Genomic DNA, 23,423 nt, shown 5'->3' with positions numbered 1-23,423 from the left:
CATGGAATCAAGTTCAACTAGAATTCCCAAAAGAAATGAAACAAGAATTAAAACTCACTTTATAGAAGAAACGAGAGGGGCAGCTAGGTGGTGCAGTGGAGTCAGAAGGATCTGAGTTCAAATCCAGCCTCAGACACATAACACTCACCAGCTGTGTGACTCTGGGCAAGTCACTTACCCCCAATTGCCTGACCTAATTAATTAATTAACTAATTGTTTTTAAAAAGAGAGAACACTAAAGGAAAGAACTGGGAAAAAATGGTAGAAATGGAGGAAGGACTTGGAAAGAGGATTAACAGTTTAGCACAAAAAGGTACAGAATATTACCCAAGCAAGACTCCTTTAAAAGTGGAAAGGACTAAATAGAAATTAATGACTCCATGAGAAAATGAGAAATATTAAAACAAAGTTACAATACTGAAAAAGTATAAGTAAATAGGAGGCATCGCTTCAGCGAAATGGACTTCCAAACATTTCTGATGAAAGAAAAAACAGAGCTGAGTAGACATTTCAAAATACAAAATTAGGAACCAAGAGAACCTGAAAAAAGTCAATAGGAGCAAGCCATTACAAGGGCAGCTAGATGGTACAATGGAGAGAGCACTCAGCCTGGGGTCAGAAGACATGAGTTCAAATCCAGCCTCAGATACTTCCTAGCTGTGCGACCTTGGGCAAGTCACTTCACCCTGTTTGCCTCAGTGTCCTCATCTGTCCAAGGAGCTGGACAAGGAAATGGCAAACCACTCCAGCATCTCTGCCAAGAAAACCCCAAATGGGGTCAGGAAGAGTCAGATGCTAGTGAAACGACTGAACGACCACAAAAAGAAAAATTACGAGGGACTGAACACGTATAAAGTGGAGATGCTACAAGTGTGCCCTCAGGACTCTCATATCCTCCGAAGTCATAGAGGGAATCTCATTAGAGAGAGGACCTGGGAGTGCTTTTGTTATGCTTGGAAAGAGAAGGGAAAATGAATGGGGGAAAGGAGGGGGGAGCCAGAGAAGGGTGGAGGAAATTATCTCACATAATCTGGGTGTGAAAATAGCAAACTATATAAACTAAGTAAAACAAGGAGAAGGGGAACAGGTGACACTTGAACCTCCCTTTCATCTGAACTGGTTAGAGAAGAAAAGAATGCACACACAATTGGCTGCAGAGGTACAGTGAAATACTCAACAGGGAAACTGGAGAGAAAGAGGAGATGGAAGAGAGGGAGATTCAGGGACGAATTAGTCCTAAGTGCAACAGACTCTAAGCATGGAGGGTAGATCAAAAAGACGTTCAAGGGAGAGACAGGGTAAGGATATGCGATCGACTCGAGGTGAGAAAGGAGAAGAGGGGCAGGGTAGGAGAAATGGATTGCATCAAACCTGAAGCATCAGTGCTGAACACACTCCTCACTCAGCACCCTCTTCTTTGTAGAGTGGGAACGGGAAATAGAACAAGTATAGTCAGTCCTCAACTTTTGTAAGCAATGTTTCTAGAAAATGACTCAGAAACAAAAAATGTGGATGTAGATACATTGAACTTATGGGAAATAGAGACTTAAGTTCCTGCAACCACCAAAAACTAATATTTCACTGGAGATTAATGAAAATATACTTTTCTGCATATAGTTCTTTACAACAAAACATTAATTCTGATGACAGGCACTTTTCCTAACACAGTAGCCATGAAATAACCCACAAAATGCAATACACAAAATAAAATTGGCAATAGCAAAACATTTTTTCTTGCTAGTAATTCCCTAGAATTCTGTGGACTTTTGTGCTAACATCTCAAAAACAAAACAAAACATTGATTTCAGATAATACTCGCTTTTCATAGCACATGACATCTGCAGTACCACAAATACTTTCCTCCTTTTAGTGGATATAGATTAGTTCAAGGGTGGGGAACCTATGGCCTCCAGGCCACATGTGGCCCTCTAGGTCCCCTTTGACTGACTGAATCCAAAGTTCACAGAACAAATTCCCTTAATAAAAGGATTTGTTCTGTAAAACTTGAACTCGGTCAAAAGGTTGTACCCAAGGACCTGGGAGGCCACACATGGCCTTGAGGCCCTACCCCTGGTTGTTATTTTTCAGTCATGGCTGACTCTTCATGACCCCATTTGGGGTTTTCTTGGCAAAGGTACTGGAATGGTTTGCCATTTCCTTTTCCAGTTCATTTTACAGATGAGAAAACTGAGGCAAACATGGTTAAGTGACTTCCTCAGGGTTATACAGCTAGTGGGGGTCATCTCCAGTTGTCCTGATCTGTGTCTTGCTACTGAACCTAGATGGTTTGGGAGGAGTGAGGCTGGTGGCTTTGCACAACCCTCCTCACTTAAATCCAATTCACTTACAAGTCACGGCATCACCTTCCTGACGTCATGTTCCTCTTTGAGAACGGAGGACAAACAACAACCTGTGAGTAGTTGTAGCTGCCCCACTGGGGACCCAACAGGCCAGTTCTGATTGGACAACACAGCTCCTTGCTCTCTCCTTCCTACCTTCCTTCCTTCCCTCCCTCCCCTGCCTCTGTCTCCATAGGGAATCACACATACCCTTACCTATTGATTGCTGAAACCTCACAAGATATCTTGGGGTTTATGGGCTAGATTTCTTTCTTAAGAACCATGCCTTGGGGCAGCTAGGTGGCACAGTGGATAGAGCACCGGCCCTGAAGTGAGGAGAACCTGAGTTCAAATCTGGCCTCAGACCAAACACTTGACACTTACTAGCTGTGTGACTCTGGGCAAGTCACTTAATCCCAACTGCCTAACCAAAAACAAAAAAAAAAGAACCATACCTTAAACCCAAATCACTCTGGTTCTCATTGATTGGCCAACAGTAGGTCCCAGCCCAAGCCTGACTTGGTCCTTGTTTGGGCCCTGATGGCTCAGTGAGTGTAAATCACATGAATGCTTGAATATGAGAGTTGAACACACAAATGGTTAGGATTAACTGTATAAGAGAAGAGGATGGAGGAAAATACACATCATAACTGAAAATGTGAATGGGATGAACTCACTCATAAAACAAAAGAGGATAGCTGACAGGATTAAAAAGCAGAATCCAATAATTTGTGGTTTATAGGAGACACATTTGTCACCTTTATAAAAACTGACCATATATTAGGGCATAAAACCCTAACAGGCCAATACAGAAAGGTAGAAATATTAAACACATTTTACAGATCACAATGTAATAAAAACACATTCAATAAACAGCTGCTGAATAAACCATTAAAATTAATTGTAGATTTAATAACAGCCTCAAAGAGTGGGTGGGTCAAAGAATAAATCAAAGAAACAATAAATAATTTCATGACAGAAAATGCTAACAGTAAGACAGTATTACTAACTGTGCAGCCCTGGCCCCATCAATCTCATCTTTTGCTTCCTTTCCTATGGCCTTGGACACATCCAAGTCTCTCTTTCCCCATCCCCAGTGGTATGTTAATAAATATTTAACAAACGGCTTACTGGAAAAAAAATGTACAGTGGACATACTTTGAAGTTTAAACTGCATCATTAAAATTTTCTCCATCACTTTCTCAAGTCTAGATAATCTACAAAACAGTAAATCGTGCCCTTATTTGTGGCATTCGCTGATTTCTGAGGTAAAATGCTCACACTAAAAACATAATAATTACTCTCAGTTGATTCCCCTGACTCCAGCTGACTCCAGCACACCCCTGGACTCCAACAACCCAATATCTTTCTTCCCTTTCTAGGCCAAACTCCTAGAAAAAGTGTCTATACTCACTGCCGTCACTTTCTCTCCTGCAACGCACTCCTGATCAGTCCCATCATTCGACGGAAACTATTGTTTACAAAAAACCCAGTGATCTCTTAATCGCCAGATCTGGTGATCTCTTCTCAGACGTACTCTTCTTGTCCTCTCTACTGTCATGGCTGCTCTGAGCACTCTCTCCTCCATAGCCTTGACTTGGGGAGTTTTCATGGGATTATTTTCTCCTGGTTCTCCTCCTACCCATCAGACCCTTCCTTTTCAGCATCCTTTGTTGACTTATTATCCATGTCATGTTCACTAACTGTGGGAGCTCCCGAAGGCTCCAATCCAGGCTTTCTTTTCTCTTTTCTTGACAACTCTCAGTAACCTCATCAGCTGCAATGGGGTTTAATTACCCTCTAGGCAGATGACTCACAGATCTAGATATCCAGCCCCAGCCTCTCCCCTAGGCTTCGGTCTTGCATCACCAGCTGCCTATTAACCATTTCAAACTGGACGTACAAGTCGTTCTTGAGTCATTTCAGTTATGTCCGACTCTTCGTGACCCTATTTGGTTTGGGGTTTTTTTTGTCAAAGATACTGGAGGATGCTGGGTTGCTAATCTAGGAGAATTGTGATGATATGTAAAGGGCTCATCTTTGAGAGACAGCCTATGGAGCACGCAGAGACATCCTCTAATTGGTTCTGGTTAGCTAACCATGTGATGAAAAAGGGGCTTCGCAATTGGCTGCAGAGTCACTCACAAAGGGCCTGCATCTTCAGTCTCTGCCTCAGTGACTATTGAAGGTAGTGGAACTTGCAACTTTGTGAGTTCAAAAGATTCAGAGAGCTCCTCAGCATCCTATCATTGGAGGGCTCAGGTTTGCAGCCAGTACAGCACCAATGCCTGACTCCTGGGAGTAGCCTGCAGGAGTCCCGCTTCCAGCACTCATATAACTTGGTGGGATCAGTGCTACGTAGGAACCCAGCTAAGCCGAATCCCCTGAGGTGTTGAGGAAAATGTTAGTATACTGTTCTTGCAATATCTTTGAAGTAAATATGCTTTAGTAAAATGAATCCAATTTTAAGTGGGTGACAAGGAACTGGAGGTGCTAATCACTGGCCTACAGCAGGGAGAACACAGCAATGGGGGCTTGAACTGATGGGAAAGAAAAGAAATGCCCACTCTTGAAAGTACCCTAAAACTTTAGGGGGGAGACATAACAGGCCTGGAACGCCAGTCTCTTCTATCCCAGCTACTTTTGTGTTCAGGCCACCCAGAAACTCCATCAACAATCTGAGTTTTTGTCCTCTGGGCCAATCCAATCTAGAGGACAGTTTCAATGCCTATTAAGGAAAACCTAGCTTAGCCAGCAGGGACAAAAGACCCTAGGAAATGCTAGATCGTTCTGCGTGGCTGGGCCCTGGAGAATACTACTCCTACCATAACCCCCGATACCCAGCTCAGAAAACATCACCCTCTATCACTACAGATAAGAAGAGCGCATTTGTCACAGAGAGGACTGACCTTTCATGGACTACCTTCCCCAAAGAAGCAAGTCATCACAAGAAAAGAGCCAATAAGGCACTAAAAAAAATACACAGAAGAAAACCAGAAATTGTTTAGGGGGCATAAACAAGTAGAACAGTTTGGCTATTGCCTTTGAAATTTAATGTGTACCTTTTAAAAACAAACTCTACATGAAGAAACAAACTATAATTCACAATTTCATATACAACTTTCGTTGCTTTGTTATCAAAATGTCTTTTATTTGTTGATCATTTTGTTCCAATTTTTTCCCCCTGTTTTTTAGTGAGGCAATTGGAGTTAAGTGACTTGCCCAGAGTCCCACAACTAGAAAGTGTTATGTGTCTGAGGTCAGATTTGAACTCAGGTCCTCCTGACTCCAGGGCCGGTGCTCTAACCACTGCGCCATCCAGCTGCCCCATTTTGTTCCAACTTTTAAAAAGACAATTTAAAACAAATAAGAGACTCCTAGGCAAGCCAGGCTTCAACTCTGGTCTCACCTCAAGGAAGAAGATCAGCAGTTTCACCCAAGGGGAAATTCTCTGAAGTCTCTACTGTGGCAAGATGGGAATAGGATGGCGACTGAAATGTCAGCTTCTTCCTGAAGTCTTTTTCTCCCTCCAGGGACCTCTTCTTAAAGAGAACCTGGGAGGAGGGTATCCTGTCTTGAAGCCAGGAAGCCAGAAGAACAAGGGCCTCTTCTCTCCCAAGCTATCAATTTCCCCCTTCATACAGGCATGGACCATTAAGTAATCATTTTCCATCAATGAGTCTTATGCAAGGACTTGAGCCCTGGGGTTACCTTTATGTAACTGGATACAAACTAGATGACTGTTATCTCCAGAGATCAGGAGACAATCATCTAAAAAGGTGGAGTTTGGATGAGGCCTTAAAGGAAATTAGTGACATAAGGGACATAGAGGAGGAAGGAGGGCATTTCAGTCATCAGGGACAGACAGTTTGAAGACACATGGGTCAAAATGGAGTGTCATCCACGAGGAATAGTAAGAACGCCAGCTTGGCCGAATTGTAGAATTCATCCAGGGGAGGAAAGTGTAACAAATTTGGAAAGATAGGTTGGGACCAAGCTGCAAATAGAGGAGTTTGTATCTGATCCTAGAGGTAATAGAAGGTTCTTGAGTAGGGGAGTGACATGGTCAGACCTATGCTTTAGAAAAATCGTTTTGGCAGCTGTGTGTAGCATGGATTAGAGAGGGGAAAGGCTTGAGGCTAGGAGACCAGTGAGGATTGTTGCAATAGTCCAGGCTGGGTTTTCACTAATACTTGGGAGGACAGAGTAAACCCAGACCACACAATGTACAAACTTAGTTGACCTGGCAAATAAAAAAGTTGCACTCACCTGCTGAGCTCAGGCTGGAGGCAGAGGGGAGCTGGCTCCGAATCTCAGCTTTGTCCCCAGTGGCGTTCTTCCCAGATTGAGGAGGAAAGCTTGAGATCCAACAGTGGCAAGAGGGCTGAACTTGGGAGTCCGGAGGCCTGGGTCCGGGTCCCAACTCTGACCTCTATTAGCTGTCTGAATTCACTCCCCCCATCCTCAGTTTCCCCATCTACAAAGTAGGGACAGTAAGTCTTGCCCCGCAAGAGTTGTTGGCAGTAAAGTGCTTTGCCAAGCCAGAAGTGTCAGAGAAAGGGGAGCTGCTGGTTGTACAACAGTTTTTAATGAAAATGCTCTCTTTGAATTTGAGACTGAAAATTTTAGAAATGAATGTTGAAAATTGTTTTTACATATAATTGGGGAAAAATAAAATACTAAATAAATAATTGAAAATAAAGAAATTTTTAAAATGCTCTCTGTAAGCTGAACCAGAGCCTTCTCTTTATATTTCCATGCAGTTATCTGTTCTTCCATCTTTAGCCTAGTCCAAGGCCCATCCTGTGAAGGCCAATGTGAATATCTATTCTATTTATCAGGAATTTTCCTCCATGTCAATGAGTAAACTGGCATTCTGGTGCTAGTTCATTCTACAAGAGTTGTGAGAATAGCACGAGCCCTTCTCCCCCAGGAGTCCTAAATCTGAGTCCTCATCACTAAAGTGAAATCCAAGGTTACAGACAAACAGCTCTTACCAAGGTGTTAAATAGACTATTTCTGGGCCAAGGGAGTCGAGGCCAAGAATTGGCTCTGGTCCCAGAGAATGCACCTGGTGGTTTAAGAAAAGGTATAAGAGCCTCTGTTAGGTGGGGAAGATGGCAACATTCTGGGGATCCAGTCATTCAACAAACATGTATTCAGCACCTACTGTGTACAATCCTCCTTCCTGCCAGGAAAACAAAGACAAAAATAGAATAGGCCCTGCCCTCAAGAAGCTTATGTTCTACTTTGTTGATGCAACATCACATGTACACAGCTCAGTGTATATGTGTGTGTGTGTATGTGTATATCTATATATACATATAGATATACACACACTGTATACACATGTGCCTGTATATATATACATTCAGTGTATATACATATAGATACAGTGTGTGTATATATATATATACACTGTGTATCTATATATTCACTCAGTGTATATACATATAAACTGAGCTGTGTACATGTTATATTATATATATAGTGTTTATGTACCTTATATATTTATATAATCAAATTTACCTCAAATATTATATTTAAGGAATGAGAGAGCTGTAAAAATTGGGGGGCAGGGAGGCAAGGTATAGCAGCCCTTGAGGAAAGTGTTGTGTGGTAGAATAGAAAGAACCCTGGCTCCAGAGTCAGAGAACCTGAGTTCGAATGTTACCTCTGATGCTTGGGGATGTCACTTACTGTCTCTAGGCCTCAATTTCCTCATCTGCAAAAATGAGGGAATTGGAGAAGGTGGCTTACATCTTTGGTCCTATGACATCATTCTGACAAATTCTTTTAAGGTGTATCCACCCCCAATTTATTGCTCTCAGACACTTCTATTTTTCACTAATTCACACTCCCATATCAGAAGGAATCTTGATTTCAGTAAGCTAGGACACCATGGAGCCTGGCTTATTTCTTCTTTGTTTTAAATTGTCCTTTTCAATTTTGACCTTCGTCTTCATCATCACCTGCAAACATTTCAGGGTTCAAATCCTGGCTCTGTGATTTGCTACCTGTGTTGCCTGGGACAAATTTTCATTTTGGAGCCTCCATGTCTTCATATTTGAGATAAGAGGGTTGGACCTGTCGAGAGATGAGGAGACCACTTGTTTTCCAGAGCGAAGGCCCAGCATGCAGGCTGTGCCCTGAACTTGGCATAACAACAATCCTTTGCACTCACCCTTTAGATGATCCCAGCCACAGCCCAGGATTGTTTCATGTAATCGTGGTACTGCTTTGACCAGCACCAGGTGTTCTCTGAGCTTGGATGAGCCCCAGCTGCCTCCACGTTCTGCTCAGGAAGCCCCGTGATGAATCCAACTTGTCTCATTGGGGCCGTTGCCCCTCATTGTCAGAACTACATCTCCCCTTGCCACCACTGGGACAAGTCAAGGGCAGGCAACCATAGAGGGCCACAAATTCCCCACCCCTGGTATAAGTATTGAGATCTCCCCACACAGCCTTGGGTGTCCCCACCAGGGTGGGGCTCCAGCACATGCAGCCTTGCTTGCAAGCCATTTCCCTCACTTTGAAATTAAGCTTCTGTTTGATTTTTTACTCTCTTGACTCTAGCCTGCTGTATTTGGCTTTGGCCATCCACAGGTTAGAGACCTGTTCTGTCCTGATGACAGACCAGAAGACTTCTGAGCCTCTTTTTGGCTCTAAATCTGTTCTCTGGCTTCAGTTTGAATTCTAATGGCAATTTTATTCCTCTAAATTGCACCTTCGTTCTCTATATCACCCTGAGCAGGTCACCTTACCTCCCCAGACCTCAGTTTTCTCATCTATAAAACAAGGGGAGGTCTGACTAAATGATTATAAGACCACTTTCAGCTTTCAATCTATGATCCCCTGGCTTCATTTTGGAATTTCGTATCCCCCACACCTAGCCCAGTACCTGGCATGGAGCAGGGGCTTAACAACTGCCTGTTAATTTATGAATCCTGGGGTTACTGCTGACTAAAAGAGAAGCTTGCTTTCGGAGGAGTTCAGAAGGCAAGAGGCCTTGAAAATATGATGTCAAGAAGAATTACAGTTATTGCTAAGAGATGAAAGGAAGCTGGGTTCCGGAGGGAGGGGGGTTGGAGAATGTAGCACGGACACATTAGAAGGGGGACGAGGAGGGGAGGAGCAGGGGATCTACTGCAGGAGAGAGCCAGGGGAGTGCGGAGAAGGAACAACAAGGAAGGCAGCTTCACGGAGGGAGGGAGAGCGACGAGGGCAGGTTCATGGTGGTGGAATGTGGAATGCTCTGGCCTCCCTCTGGAATGCTGACCCTTAAGTGGATGCTTCACCCACGTGGAATGTCTGTGTTAGCAGCCAACCTGAGCCGATGAGGCCTGGTCCTACAAGTTACCTCCCATGTCATTCATTCATCCCTGTGCTTGGTCAGGTCAATACACAAATACTCCCATGAATAGGTGATAGCCTTGATTGGGACGTTCCCTCCCATGGTGCCGATTGCATCCCATCCATTCCTTCCCCTAAGCTTGACACAGGGGCTCTACCCAAAAGTCTGGAGGCCTGTCTCCATCTCTCTCAATATTCCAACACTGAGAGAGCACCAGTCAAGTCCTCTGGCTGCCCACCTTCCATCCCTTGCTTTCTATCTTTTCTGCTGGGGACCATCTCTGGTCATTCTGACCTATATCTTGCCACTGGACCCAGACGGCTCTGGGAGAGAAAGTGAACCTGCCCAGCCCACCCTCACTTGAACCCAATTAATTTGCAAATCATGGCATCATCTTCCTGATGTCACGTCCTCTTTGAAAATGAAGGACAGACGACAACATATTTTCTGCCTATCCTGGATTTTCTTTATAACATTCTTTCCCCCTGTTCTTCTTGGGGCAGAGATGGTTGCGTTCCACATCTTGCAGATAGTAGCTGTCAGATCTCAGTATCAAAAAGACAGGCGGGGGGGGCAGCAAGGTGGAGCAGTGGATAGAGCACCAGCCCTGGATTCAGAAGGACCTGAGTTTAAATCCGGCCTCAGACACATAACACTTACTAGCTGTGTGACCCTGGACAAGTCACCTAACCCCATTGCCTAGCAAAAAAACAACCAAACAAAAAAAGATAGGCTTCCCAAAGAACCTAAATGGAGGTGGGAGGCCATAGGTGTGGAACATCGCATATGATGTTAGACTCAATATATTGGCTAGTGGTGCTGAACTTTTTTTGTTTACTCTGTTTTTATTTATTATTATAAAGGCTGGTAATCTGCGGAGGGTTCTAGAGGGAAATATAGGTGTTATAAAAAAACAAAATAGCAAAATAATAAAAACAGTTTTAAAAAATGTAAGTCTTTGCCTCTGGGAGAAGGATGAGTTTTTTAATGGAGCTTTGCAGTGTCCTGAAGGTGATCCAGTCTGCTCTCCTCTCATTTAATTATTATATAAAAATGACAGATATATATCATATATATGCCTTCAGTATATATCAATATGTCAAGATATATACTGCATACATAGTATTTATATACACAGTGTATATATGCACTGTACATGGCATGTCTATACACAATATACTCCTGTAACATGTGTATGTGTATGCAAATACATGCCACATGTATGACACCAATTGATGCTACTAATACATTAGTATAAGTTAAGGTATATATTATACATTCATATACATAAACACACTATGACTATGTATACAAAACCCAATAGAATACATAATGTGTTATGTATAACATATGTTATACATATGTAAGTGTGCCACATGTGATGTTAATACATATAATTTCAATATATCAGCACATGTCAAGGTATATGCTGCATACACACATATTTAGTGTATATATACATGGTGTGTGTATATATACATATATGTGGTGTGTGTATTTATGCACCTATGTATGCACACATAACATATTTTATTGTTATTCAGTCATTTTCCAGTCATGTCTGACTCTTCGTGACCCCATTTTGGGGTTTTCTCAGCAAAGATACTGAAGTGTTTTGCCATGTCCTTCTCCAGCTCATTTTACAGATGAGTAAACTGAGGCAAACAGGGTGAAGTGACTAGCCCAGGATCACACAGCTAGTAAGGGTCTGGGGCCAGATTTGAATTCAGGAAGACACGTATTCCTGATTTCAGGCCCAGCACTCCATTCACTGCACCATCTGCATATATCTGGATGTTATATACATATGTGTTTACACATAAAATAGTATGTGTGTGCATGTATATGTATATATATAGATCTATTCACACCGTATAGTGTTGTATGTGTATATGTACATACCCATGCACACATATATGTCATCAAGAAATATTAGTATATGTCAAGATCTATATTGTATGTATACATATACAGAATATATACACCTTCTGTATACGCATAATGCGTGTATGTGTAGATATAACACATTATGTACACACATAAAACATACATGCATGTGCATACAGACATACACACATACCCTCACCTATACTTTTACCTGCACGAACACATATGGATATACACGCATGTGTGTGTGTGTGTGTGTGTGTGTGTGTGTGTGTGCGCGCGCACATGTGCACTGATGTGCCAGCTCTACAGGGCACCCATCTAAATACATGCTGTCATCACATAGAAATGTAAGGATCAAATACAACACGCTCGCTGCCCTAGAGCAGCTTCCATTGATTCAAGGCGGTAGTAATTACTTAATAATAGTTAATATGTCCATAGCACTTCCAATGTGTCAGGCATGTGCCAAGCACTTTATAACTATTGCCTCATTTGATCCTCACAACAACCCTGGAGGTCAATGCTGTTATGACCCCCATTTTATAGATGGAGAAACTGAGTCAAGCAGAGGTTAAGTGATTTGTCACAGAAGAAGTAAGCATCAAAGGTAGAGTTTGAACCCAGGCCCTCTGACTCAACCCAATGGTTTTCCCATTGTACCAGACTTCCTCTTTTCTTTTTTAAAAATCAGAAGCCTCAGAGTACCTGCGCTGAATGATATTCTGAGAACACTGGAGATACCTGGAGGTCATCTAGTCTAACCTCCCCATTTTTTTTTTAGAAGAGGGAATTGGGGCCCAGATGGGGGAAGGGACCAACTGGAGGCAGAAAGCCTGCTCTGGCATTAACTCCCACCCTCTGTCCTCTTTTCTTTTCCTTTGCCCTCCCCTGTTCTTCGCTCCCCACAGCTCCCACATCTAGTTTCATTCTGGCTGGACGTGAATTCACTCAAAAACCATTTATTTGGGCCCTTAGTGGAGGTGCCTGTAATCCTGGTCCAACTCTGGACTGGATGTTTTTCATTCCTGGGCTTGATGCTGGGGCCAAACTATTCTGTGTCCCAGGACAGCTCTGGAACCCAGCTTAGGCCTTCCTCATCTCCAAAACCAGACTGACCAGTGCAATCATTCCTTCTATCTTCACTGTGTCTGTGATCTCACTGATGTGAGTCCTGTCTCCACAACCGCTGGAGCCATCTCCTCCTCAGAAACTCTTGCCTGTATCTTCCCAAAATCATCCTCAGGGATCCACCCAACATGTTGAGGGGCTTCCAGAGTCTTAATATTGTCTGGGTCCCAACAGAGCATGATGGCGGCCCATCAGCCATCCCACTCCGCCCTACTGGCCCACTTCCTCTTCCTCTTTCCAAACCTTTGTAGCCAGCATTCCATTGTCTATTTGTGCCCACTGTGTCTTTTGCTCTTTGGGTGACTTTAATTCTTCACGGCTCATAGCATCAGTGGAAAAATATCAATGTCCAAAAGAGAGGTCTTTGTTTCTGAGAGAATGTAGAGTTACTAAAAATGCTGCACAATTCCCCCAAGCAAGCCAAGCCCACCTCTTTTCCTCCTGTTCAGTTCTGGGTCCAACAGAATGGTCCGTTTGCAGCATCTGTCCAAAATACACCAACTGAAGGGTGATGACCCAACTCTTTGGGTCATCCAGCCAAGATCATATCATGGCCTGGATGATAGGCTTTCTTCACTTGCTTGGTTTTTCCTGTGTTGATAGTCAGGCTGGACTCTTTTGAGTGATTATGGATCTCAACTAGAGCTTGGATGTAATGTAAGCCACGTAAATGTTTGAATGGAAATTCCTTGAAGGCAGACACAATTTTGTGTTTTGCTCTTTCTGTCCCCAGTTTAAACTGTTGCACTGGCCAGCACATTAGGATATTTAATAAGTGCTTGTTGTATTCCACTGAATTAGGAGGCTCTTACTAAGAGCTAACATTGATATGGGTCTGATCTGGATTTCCAATTCCTCCTCTGACATTGGCTGTGCGACCCTGGATGAGTACTGTAAGGACCCAGTGCTCTAGGCAACTCTATTACGTTGCTGAGAAGGTGCTGAGCTGCACTAGGTGAGGAGAGGAGTCCCCAGTTCAAGGAATTCAGAGGCTAGTCCCTACTTGGAACATTTATAGAGGGCTTTGGAGTTTACAAAGCACTTTAATGATTATGAAATGTTTACCATTCACTTTACATACAATCTCACCCAATCCTCTCAACTGTCCTATGAGGTAGGTACTGCCATTACTCCCACTTTATAACTGAGGAGACTGAGGGCCAGAGAGGCTAAACTAAGGTTACATAGCTAGTAAGGGTTGGAGTTGGGATTAGAACCCAGGTCTTCCTAATTCTGAGTTCAGCCCTTTCTTTGCTGCAAGAGGCTGCATTCTCTCTCTTCCCTCAGGACTTTGATGCAATTGGCACAAGATGCCAGAAAGGATTTTGGGGATTGCTTAAGAGGAAACTTGTCCTTCTTTCTGACCCTCAGGGAAGCTAGGAATTGAACTCTTCCTTATAACAGCTGGGGCCTTGGGGCAGGGCAAGATAGGCCACCAAGTGAAAACTCTCACCTATAGTTCCCATCTGTTTGCCCCCAGTTGGTCCCATCTATCCCAACCTGGTTAAATTGCCTAACAACTTGGTCCTACTGGAATGGGGGGTTTTGATAGGGGGAAAGGAAGGAGAAAAGTGTAGAGAATGGTGCAATTTAGGAAGAGAAGACCAACTATGAGATGAAGGGAGAGAAGGGAGTCAGGAGAAGGCAAGGTACCCCAAACAAACTCACCTTCCTTTTACAGTGTTATTAGGTCCTCGTTTCCTTGACTTGAATCACTGCTGCTGGTAGTGAGGATATCAGAGAGGCAGCCTGGTATGGTGGAAATAATGCCATATTGGGAGTTAGAAGTCCTGGGTTCTAATGCTGCCTCTGACACTTCCTACTCATGTAACATTGGCCAAGTTACAGTGACTAAGCAAAACCTTGGTCCCAGTTAGAACTGTTTTTCATCAGTGGAATGGGCTGCCTTCGTTGGCAGCAGACTCTCACTGGCAGGCTTTAAGCAGAGCTTGGATGGCTCCTCCTCAGGTATTTTGTGGAGGAAATTTCTGCTAGGGGACACTTTGGACTGGATTTTGACAGCCTTTACGAGCCTCAGGTTTCCAATTTGTAAAATGAGGAATGGGCTGAACAGCCTCTGAAGTCTGTTTCAGTTCTAAAGCTATGATTCCTTAACCTCTCTGGGCCTCAATTTCCTCAGCTGTAAAATGATGGAGTTGGACTAGAGGGCCTCCCAGGTTCTTTCTAGCTCTGGATTCTATGAGGACTGAATGGACTGGCCCATGGTCACACAGGGAGTAAGCAGCACTAGATTCTTCCTCGTACCTATGGCTTTTCCCGTTCTGTCCAGGGTCTTGAGGCCCTGGTTGACTGACCCCTTTTCTCCAATAAGGCCAGATCCCTTGCAGGCCTCCCATCTCCTACACCTGACGCATTCAGCCCATAGTTCCCCGGAAGAGAAAGCCTCCCTTCTTGTGCAACCTCCTCGCTGCCTTTCACCTTGATCCAGGGAAACACTTCCCAATTCTTCGTCTCTCAATTCCAACAGCTTTCCTCAGGGCTGGAGTGAAGGGAGGAGGAGAAAGGGGAAAGCTGATTGGCCATCACTGGACAGTCAATGTCCCTGGAATTCAGGAGCTGTTGTTGTTGTGTGTCGATTCAGGGGTGCAATGGGCCCAGCCGGTGGCTCCAGGGAAACAGCCGGCTCCTGGGAGAGGAAGGGGGAGGAGAGGGGGGCTGGCCTGGAAAGCATAATCTCTGCTAGTCCCTCCCCTTCTTCTCTCATAAAAAGGCAGTCAGAGGATCAGAGATTGGAAAAGACTGGAAAACTCAACCGAGCCACCCTGTCAACTGTTCCGCTCTCCTTGATATCACCCTGCCACCTAAGTCCTCGGCAGCCCCGAGAAGGGTTACGGTCTTTGTCTAGTGGGCCTGTCCCAGTGCTGCTTCTTGAGGACACTGCTTCAGCTTTTTGGACACCGCTAGGTCAAGTGCAGCTCTGCCTCCCCCCCCCCCCAAGAAGTCCTCCTGCGCCTCTACTTCAAGAAGGCTCCAGGTGAGTGAGTCACTCAGTCAGTTCATTGGGTCTCCTCTTTACACACTTTGCTCTATCCCACTGAAGGGGTAGCAGCCCTTGTGTTCTTCCCATTGTGTTTAATGCTGCTGGTGGGTAGTGGGGTATAGTGAGGGGGACTGGGGGAGCCAGGGGCTAGAGGCTGCCGGGGATAATTGGTGCTTAGCACCTCCAGTTCCCAAGACCACCAAAGCTTTTAACTTTTCTAATGTCATGATCCCTTTGGCAGTTGGGTGAAACCTGTGGAACCCTTCTTAGCATCGTGGTGGTTGTCATTTTTTAAAATTCATAATTGAAGGAAATGTTAGATTTCAGGTAAAAGTTGGTGAAAATAAAGATGTAATTGGTTCCCCATTCCCATTCATGGACTGCTTGAAATTTATCCGTTGGGCCAAGGGATGTGTTAAGAACTCGTGATGTAGTCCAACCCCCTTATCTTACAGATGAGGAAACAGAGACTCAAAGAAGGACAGCGATTTGCCCAAAGTCCCACAGCAAGTTAGTAGCTGAGCTGAGATTTATACCCAATTCCTCTGACCAGTATTGGAGCCCACTTAGACCACTGTGCCTTAGTGCCTGGCATGTGGTCAATGCTTAATAAAAGTTTGTTGATTGGATCAAAGGTACTTCCTTTCCCAGCTCTCCTTACACACACACACACACACACACACACACACACACACACACACACATGCACACACACACACACATGCGTGTGCGCGCACTCTTGGATGATGTAAGGATCCAAGTAATAATAGAATATCAGATTATGCAGAACTCTGACTAAGAACAGGTGTTATTTCCTTATTCTCCCTGAAGCCTGGAAGCTGCTTCTCCATGCATGAAAAATAGCTACTGGCCCCCCTACTTTCCCACTGCCCCATTTCCAGACAGCTGTTTCTGGGTCTGAGCTTCTGGATTCCTGAATTTCTGTTAGTCCCCGATTCTGGAGACCCATCTTCTGGTCCTCCACCAACTTCTTTTTTCTTTTCTTTTCTTTTCTTTTCTTCTTTTCTTTCCTTTTCTTTTCTTTTCTTTTCTTTTCTTTTCTTTTCTTTTCTTTTCTTTTCTTTTCTTTTCTTTTCTGTAAGGCAATAGGAATTAGGTGACTTGCCCAGCTAGTAAATGTCAAGCATCTGAGGCCAGATTTGAACTCAAGTGCTCCTGACTCCAGGGCTGGTACTCTATCCACTGCGCCACCTAGCTATCCTCACCAATTTCTTTCTAGCACTCTTCACCCTAGGAGTCTGGGGTTATTTGGAATTGCTTTCCTTGGCAGTCTGGGGAAATGCTAAATTTCCATTAGAGGTTGGTGAAAATAAAGATTTCTTCTCCAGGGAAAAAGAAAAAGCACCCTACTTCAGGGCAAGAGACCTTGTAGTAGCGAGGAATGTCTGCTGGCTTAGGTTTCTGAGTACCTGTGTTCAAATCCTGCCCCAGATATTTACTAGCTGTGACAAGTTATCTAACCTCCCGAGGTCTTAGTTTTTTTTCATTTGTAAAATGAGAGGTGCGGCTTAGACAGTCTGAGGTCTCTTCTTGCTCAAATCCGTAATGCACACATTTTTGTTAAGCTCTGGGCCCAGTGCCGACTCCCCCCTCATTTCAACGACAATGCAGCCATTGGCCATGGCCATGTCAAACACACCCTCAGAACAGCCTTTTTTTCAGGCAACTTCAACAACTGTTAAGTGATTAACTGCAAAGGGGGAGGTACGGAGATTATGAACCCTCTTGGAGCTACGATCTTGGATGTATGGATGATTATGAAGTATTGGTTTCCAGTCCATAGAAGTGAAAACCAGGAGCCATTTCAGGCTTCTGCATCCCCTTGGGATGAGATCACCACTATTGCCATATCTTTGCATAATGAATTTCCCCATTGTAAAGCCAGTTTTGATAGGAATTGGTGGCCACAGGCAAAGAAAGGGAAAAAGCCTGGAGGAAGGGAAGGAGCAAGGTGGGAGAGAGTGTTTTATGTAAGACCATGAAGTGATAGAGCTAGCCGCAGGACCCTGAGTAGCTGAAAAGGAGGTAGAAAGTGCAAGGGAGAAAGCAGCCCCTTCCAATTCCCAAGGTTTTAGAGCCTGGAGCTCGGAGGCCATTTAGTCTAACTTGTGCCTGAGCAACAATAGAGCAGTAGGCCTGACCAGCAACCACCTTTGGGGATGTTAGCTAAAATGAAAGGCTGGGAGACATGAGGGGGAGGCTAGGAAGGAGGGCAGAGGCTCAGATTGGGGAAGCAAGTTGCCCCAAGGTCAACAGTTAGTAAGTGGCAGAGTCAAGAGTCAGATCCAAGGCTTCCCCTGCTCCATCCCAGGCTTTCCCCACTATCCCAGACTGAGGAGGAAGCTGGGATATTTCCTTGGGTAGTGGATGTCAAATCTGAGGTCTTCCTCTTGCCACCCAGGCAGCCTGAGATTCCAAAGCAAAGGGTGAAGGACAGGGAGGTGCTGGCTTGCCATGCCTGTAAAGGAGCAGGGAATAGGACTTTGCAGAGCAAGAAGGCGGAAACCAGCTACTTTTTAATGAAAATATAGATGGGTCAGGAAAGGATAAAGTCAGTGACAGAATGGCTTTCAGGTAGACTAGAGGATAGTGCCAGAGTTATTGGCTCCGTCTTGGTTGCCTAGGTGACATTTATCTTTTATAATTGGGTCAGCCCAATTAATAGATCTAGATCTGGAAAGGATCTCAGAGACCATCTTGTCCCACTCTCTTCTTTTTCAGTGAGGAAACTGAGGAAATTGGTAAGATTCTCTAGTGAAGGCTTATCTCAGCCCCAGTGCCATTCCTGACTTGTGGTGGTCCAGTCAAGGTCACCCAGTTAATCAGTCATTTTGCATTAAATGTCTAGTGTGTGCCAGGAACTATACTGGTGTTGGGACACACTAAGATAAAAGTCACACAGTTCTTGCCCTCAAGGAGCTTACATTCTAACATTTACATTTCTTCCATTAAATATAAATTTACCTTCCCTATGCCTCAGTTTTCCCATCTGTAAACCGGGGAGAATGATCTCTGTCTCTTCCCCTACCTCACGGAGATGGTATAAAGATAGAGGGGAAATAGAATGCTGGAGCCAGAAGAGAGTTTAGAGCTCATATGTTTGACAGAGTAGGAAACTGAGGCACAGTGAGAGAGAGAATGTTTTATATAAAACCTCACAGTGATAGAGCTAGCACCAAGACCCTGAGACCAGCACCGTTTTTAGGATATCTATCATGAGAGGAAAAGTGCTTGGGAAGTAAAGATGTTAAGAGGCAGCTATTTGTAGAGGTCTAAAAGCTGGACTCAGAGTCAGGAAGACCTAGGTTCAAATCCCACCAATGACACATGTTGTCAAGATCACTTCATCTCTCCATGTCTCAGCAAGAGCTAAGGGCTGGTCTGCCTCGGTAGAGGGGGATTTCTAATGGTGAATTCCTTCCACCAATAAAATCGGGGCCGGTCTGCCTTGGTAGAGGGGGATTTCTGATGGTGAATTCCTTCCACCAATAAAATCGGGGCTGGTCTAAAAAAAAAAGTATCAATAGGATCAATTGATCACAGTAGGCGGAGGCAAAGGACTAGGTCTCCTTTGGTCTCTCCCAGACAAAAGAATCCCTTCTCTTTTCTTCAGGCCTGTTGACACTCACCATTTTGGTTTATGGAACCGAACTCTACTGTGCTCAGAAAAAATAGAAACAAACAACCATTGGAAGTTAGAGATATTAACTCCCAGGGGATGCTCAGGAGTGAGCCTGAGACGCTTCTTGGTCTTCCCCTGCCCCTGGGGCCTCTCAGTGTGAGTGTCCTGGCACACAAAGGAGAATCCTCGCATCTCTTCTCTGTCACATCCCCAGCTAGTCTATTTCTGGTATCCTTGGTCACAGAGAAAGGCCCTGCTGTGACTTATGACCCATCTGGGTCTTCTCTTGTCCCCTTGGCAAGTGAGGGAGAAGGTCACCCTCTCCTGTCCCCAGATATGTGCTATCACATGTTTTCAAGAGTGTTTTTGTCCCTTAATCATCAGTTTTCCTGCCAACTGAATCTTTACCTGTTTTTGTCCCCTTTTTATTTGAGAAGTTCTCCATTTCCAACATTGCCCAGATCAATAGTTCAACTGAGTACTGTCTTAAAAAAAAACACCAAAAAACAAACATTGGTACTCATTTGTATTCTTAGGAACCCTCCCGACCTCACGACTATCCTTTTTAAAGAGATCCACACTCTTTTCCAGCTGTAGCTCTTAAAAGATACCACTCCATATTTTCTGGGCAATTAAGGGATTTTGAAGGATGAGTCTATGTTCCTTTGTACTCGTACACAAGTCATTTAACAAGTATTTACCCCTTTAAAGAATTCGCTGGGGGGCAGCTAAGTGGTGCAGTGGATGGAGCACCAGCCCTGGATTCAGGAGGACCTGAGTTCAAATCCGGCCTCAGACACATAACACTAGCTGTGTGACCCTGGGCAAGTCACTTAACCCCAATTGCCTAAAAACAAACAAACAAACCCAAAAAATAAATGTTTGGTTCTCTGGAAATCATGTTGTGTAATGGTGTGGTAGCAGCAAATAGTAATGGAGCCTGAGCATTTACTTACTCAGGGATTGGAACCTTGGGACAACAAGGGGGAGGGAAAGTTGTTGTTCTGAAACCAGCTTTGCCCCACTCCCAACAGTCATTTTTAACTGTGTTTGTGCCACCAAAACTGAAAAGGGTTGGGGGGAAGGACATAAGAGAGAGGAGGAGAGATGGGGGGGGAAAGAAAAGGGTAAATGGAGAGAGAAAAAGAGGAAAAGGGGGGAGAGGAAGTGAGGGAGGCAGTAAGGGAGATAGGAGAAAGAGAAGGAACAAGGGAAGAGAAGGAGAGGGAAGAAGAGGAGAAGGGAAAAAAGAAGGAAGAAAGGGAAAAGAGGAAGAGGAAATGGAGGAAGAAAGGATGAGGAGGAGAGGGAAAGAAAAGAGGAAAAGAAAGGAAGGAGAGTGAGAAGGGGAAGAGGGGGGAGAAGAGAGGAGGGAAGGAAGAGAAGGGAGGGGAAGGAGAAGAGGAAAAAGGAAGAGAAGATGAGGAAAGGAGAGGAAAAAAGGGGATAGAGGATAGCTGAGAGAGAGAAAATACCCGCAGAATTAGTGAAGAGGAAGACTGTGGGTAGGAGGGGACAAAGAAGACCGAGGGAAAGAGAGCTAGGCCAGGGGAGAGGAGAGGAAGAGAGGAAAAACCAGGAAAAAAGGAAGAGATAAAATAGGAGTGGAAAAGAACTAGTGAAAGGGGTGATTATCTTGACTTTTGTGCCTTTTCAGGAGGGCGGGGTTGAGTAGGTGCCTGCACAGATTGTCCTTTTGGAGATAAGCCCCCAAAGCTCTCCCTAACTTTGTGCTCCAGGGAAAGTGATGTAACATCTCTGGGACCCACAGCCTGAAATGTCCTAGGCGCTCAGACTCTTCAAATGTTGGGGCCCCTCTGCCCTACCCTGTGTGCTCTCTTCTCCAGATCACACTCTGTCTCACACACCACCTCTGTAACCCTAGTTCCCCTCTGGTACACAGAACTGTTCTTCCATATTGCCCAACTGGGCCCCAGGCCAGGAAGAACTGCCCTCCCCCTGCCTCTCCATTCCATACCCCTCCCTCCCTCAACTCCAAAGCCAGACACAGCCTCAGTAGATTAACTCAGCCCTCCAGGCCAGTGCCTTAGCAGCCCTTCCCCCTCCACCCCGGCCTGTTTTTTTTTGTTGTTGTTGTTTGTTTGTTTTTGTTAGGCAGTGGGGTTAAGTGACTTGCCCAGGGTCACACAGCTAGTAAGTGTTATGTGTCTGAGGTCATATTTGAACTCAGGTCCTCCTGACTGCAGGGCCAGTGCTCTATCCACTGCGCCACCTAGCTGCCCCTCCCCCAGCCTATTTTGCTAGTTTCTGTATTGATGAACTAGTTATAAGTAAGCAAGCAAACATTTATTAAGCACTGCTGTGGTACTTAGAAGAAAAATTTGTAGACACAGCCACTAGCCAACAACCTTTCAACTTAGAAAGCATAGGAGATGCACACCGATCAGTGCATCTGAGTATAGTGCAAATAACAACAAAAATAGTTATGTAGCACCTGCTTCTGCAGTAGTGCACCAGGCACTGTGTGTAAGCACTTTACAAATATTATCTAATTTGATCCTCCCAACAACCTTGGGAGGGGGTGCTATTAGATTTTACTATTAGATTTTTGTTCTTCCAGGGGCTCACCTTTTTTTTTTTTATTATTACATCCTGTACCCCTTTGGCAGCAAAAGGAAGATTATAGACCCCCTTCTCAGAATTAGATTTTGAAAAGCATACAACAAAACCATAGTATTACAAAGAAAATCAACAATTTTGAAATACAGCTATCAAGAGGCAGCTGGGTGGCGCAGTGGATAGAGTGCCAGGCTTGGAATCAGTTGAGACTCATCTTCCCGAGTTCAAATCTGCCCTCAGAAACTTACTAGCTGTGTGACCCTGGGCAAGTTGTTTCATCCTGTCTGCCTCAGTTTCCTCATTTACAAAATGAGCTAGAGAAGGAAATGCCAAGCCATTTCAGTATCTCTGCCAAGAAAACCCCAAATAGGGTCACTCATAGTTCAACATGACTGAAATGACTGAACAAGGTACCCGCTGCTAAGGAGACAGAGACACAAACAGGAGAGAAGTGAAATATGGTACCACCAGTTAACTGCGGAGGGGGGGGAGAAGTATCTTTTGGAAAAGGATCAACAGCAGGAGCTTTTCCTTTACACCTATTGTGATGTTTCTCAGCCAACTGCAGCAATCCTAGAATGATGGAATCACTTAGGTTCAAAGTTAGTTCAACTGAATTTCACCACCTAATCTGTGCCGGGCACCCACACCGGCAGCAGGTGCAAGGCAAAAGGGAAAAGAACACATAAAATAAAACAATCTTGTCTGATTATCTGCAGTCTGCATCCCTTCCTGCAGACATAAGGATCATGTCTTTCTCTTTCTCTCTACTCCTTGGTTAATTGTCAGCTTTAGGACAGGGGCTATGAGCCTTGAATGCATAATTTTTTCTGTCCCCAGGGACATACTTGACCCCCAAGCCAGTGCAACCGCCATAGAAGGGCTGTCGGGAATTTGGCCTGGTATCAAAGAAGAATTTAAAGTGCCTTTGACACCATTACAAAGAGATTTTAATCTAGGGATTCTGATTGGGGTTGGGGAGGACGATGGGGTTGAATTTAGGGTAGGAGAATTGTACCTCCCCAGCAGGACTGGTCTTTTTATTTTTTACCAGCAGGTAGCTAAGGAAACCTGGATTCTAGTTCTAGCTCAGCAACTAATTCGTTATACGTCTCCAGGCATTTCAAATACTCATTCATTCATACATACATCTCTAAAGCATCTACAACTGGGCCAGGCAATGCAGGTGAGAGAAATGAGATCACACAGCATTTGTTCATGAACCAAACACCCTACTCCAGCTACCACTCCCCATGTATGTTATCTTCCCCTATTAGAATGTGAACTGCTTGAGGTCGACGACTACCTTGATTTTTAGATTTGTATCTTATCACTGTGCCTGGCATATAATAAATGCTTTCTCCTCCCTCCCTATTCTAAGCTAGAAGGCACTTCAGAGACCATCTCATCTAGTACCTCCATTTTACACATGAAGAAGCTCAGGCCAAAAGAGAAGGGAATTGCCTAAGGTCAAATAAATAATAAGCA

At 44.4% G+C, this 23,423-nt stretch overlaps 1 protein-coding gene and 1 long non-coding RNA gene across 3 annotated transcripts in view; one reads left to right on the top strand and one right to left on the bottom strand.

Annotated features, from left to right (window-relative positions):
- The window catches only part of LOC110221228 (uncharacterized), a 32,977-nt gene extending 17,619 nt beyond the window's left edge, over positions 1-15,358 (bottom strand). Inside the window, exons 1-3 of one of the 2 annotated variants that reach the window (XR_013486804.1) lie at positions 14,977-15,358; positions 14,380-14,460; positions 5,749-8,426 (exon numbers count right to left, since the gene is read on the bottom strand). This is a non-coding gene — a long non-coding RNA (uncharacterized LOC110221228). The remainder of the gene's footprint in view (positions 1-5,748; positions 8,427-14,379; positions 14,461-14,976) is intronic. The other variant, XR_013486803.1, reaches the window with a different exon arrangement.
- A 102-nt stretch (positions 15,359-15,460) lies between these two features.
- POR (cytochrome p450 oxidoreductase) overlaps positions 15,461-23,423 on the top strand; it is a 75,968-nt gene continuing 68,005 nt past the window's right edge. The window contains exon 1 of the mRNA XM_021005643.2: positions 15,461-15,706. The gene's annotated coding sequence lies outside the window, so the exon portion shown is untranslated. The remainder of the gene's footprint in view (positions 15,707-23,423) is intronic.

The sequence above is a fragment of the Phascolarctos cinereus genome, unplaced genomic scaffold (assembly GCF_003287225.1).
Source record: "Phascolarctos cinereus isolate Bilbo 61053 unplaced genomic scaffold, phaCin_HiC Scaffold_5;HRSCAF=322, whole genome shotgun sequence".
NCBI lineage: Eukaryota > Metazoa > Chordata > Mammalia > Diprotodontia > Phascolarctidae > Phascolarctos > Phascolarctos cinereus.
Note: the sequence above shows the minus strand (reverse complement) of the source record. Positions and strands in the feature narration are given on the sequence as shown.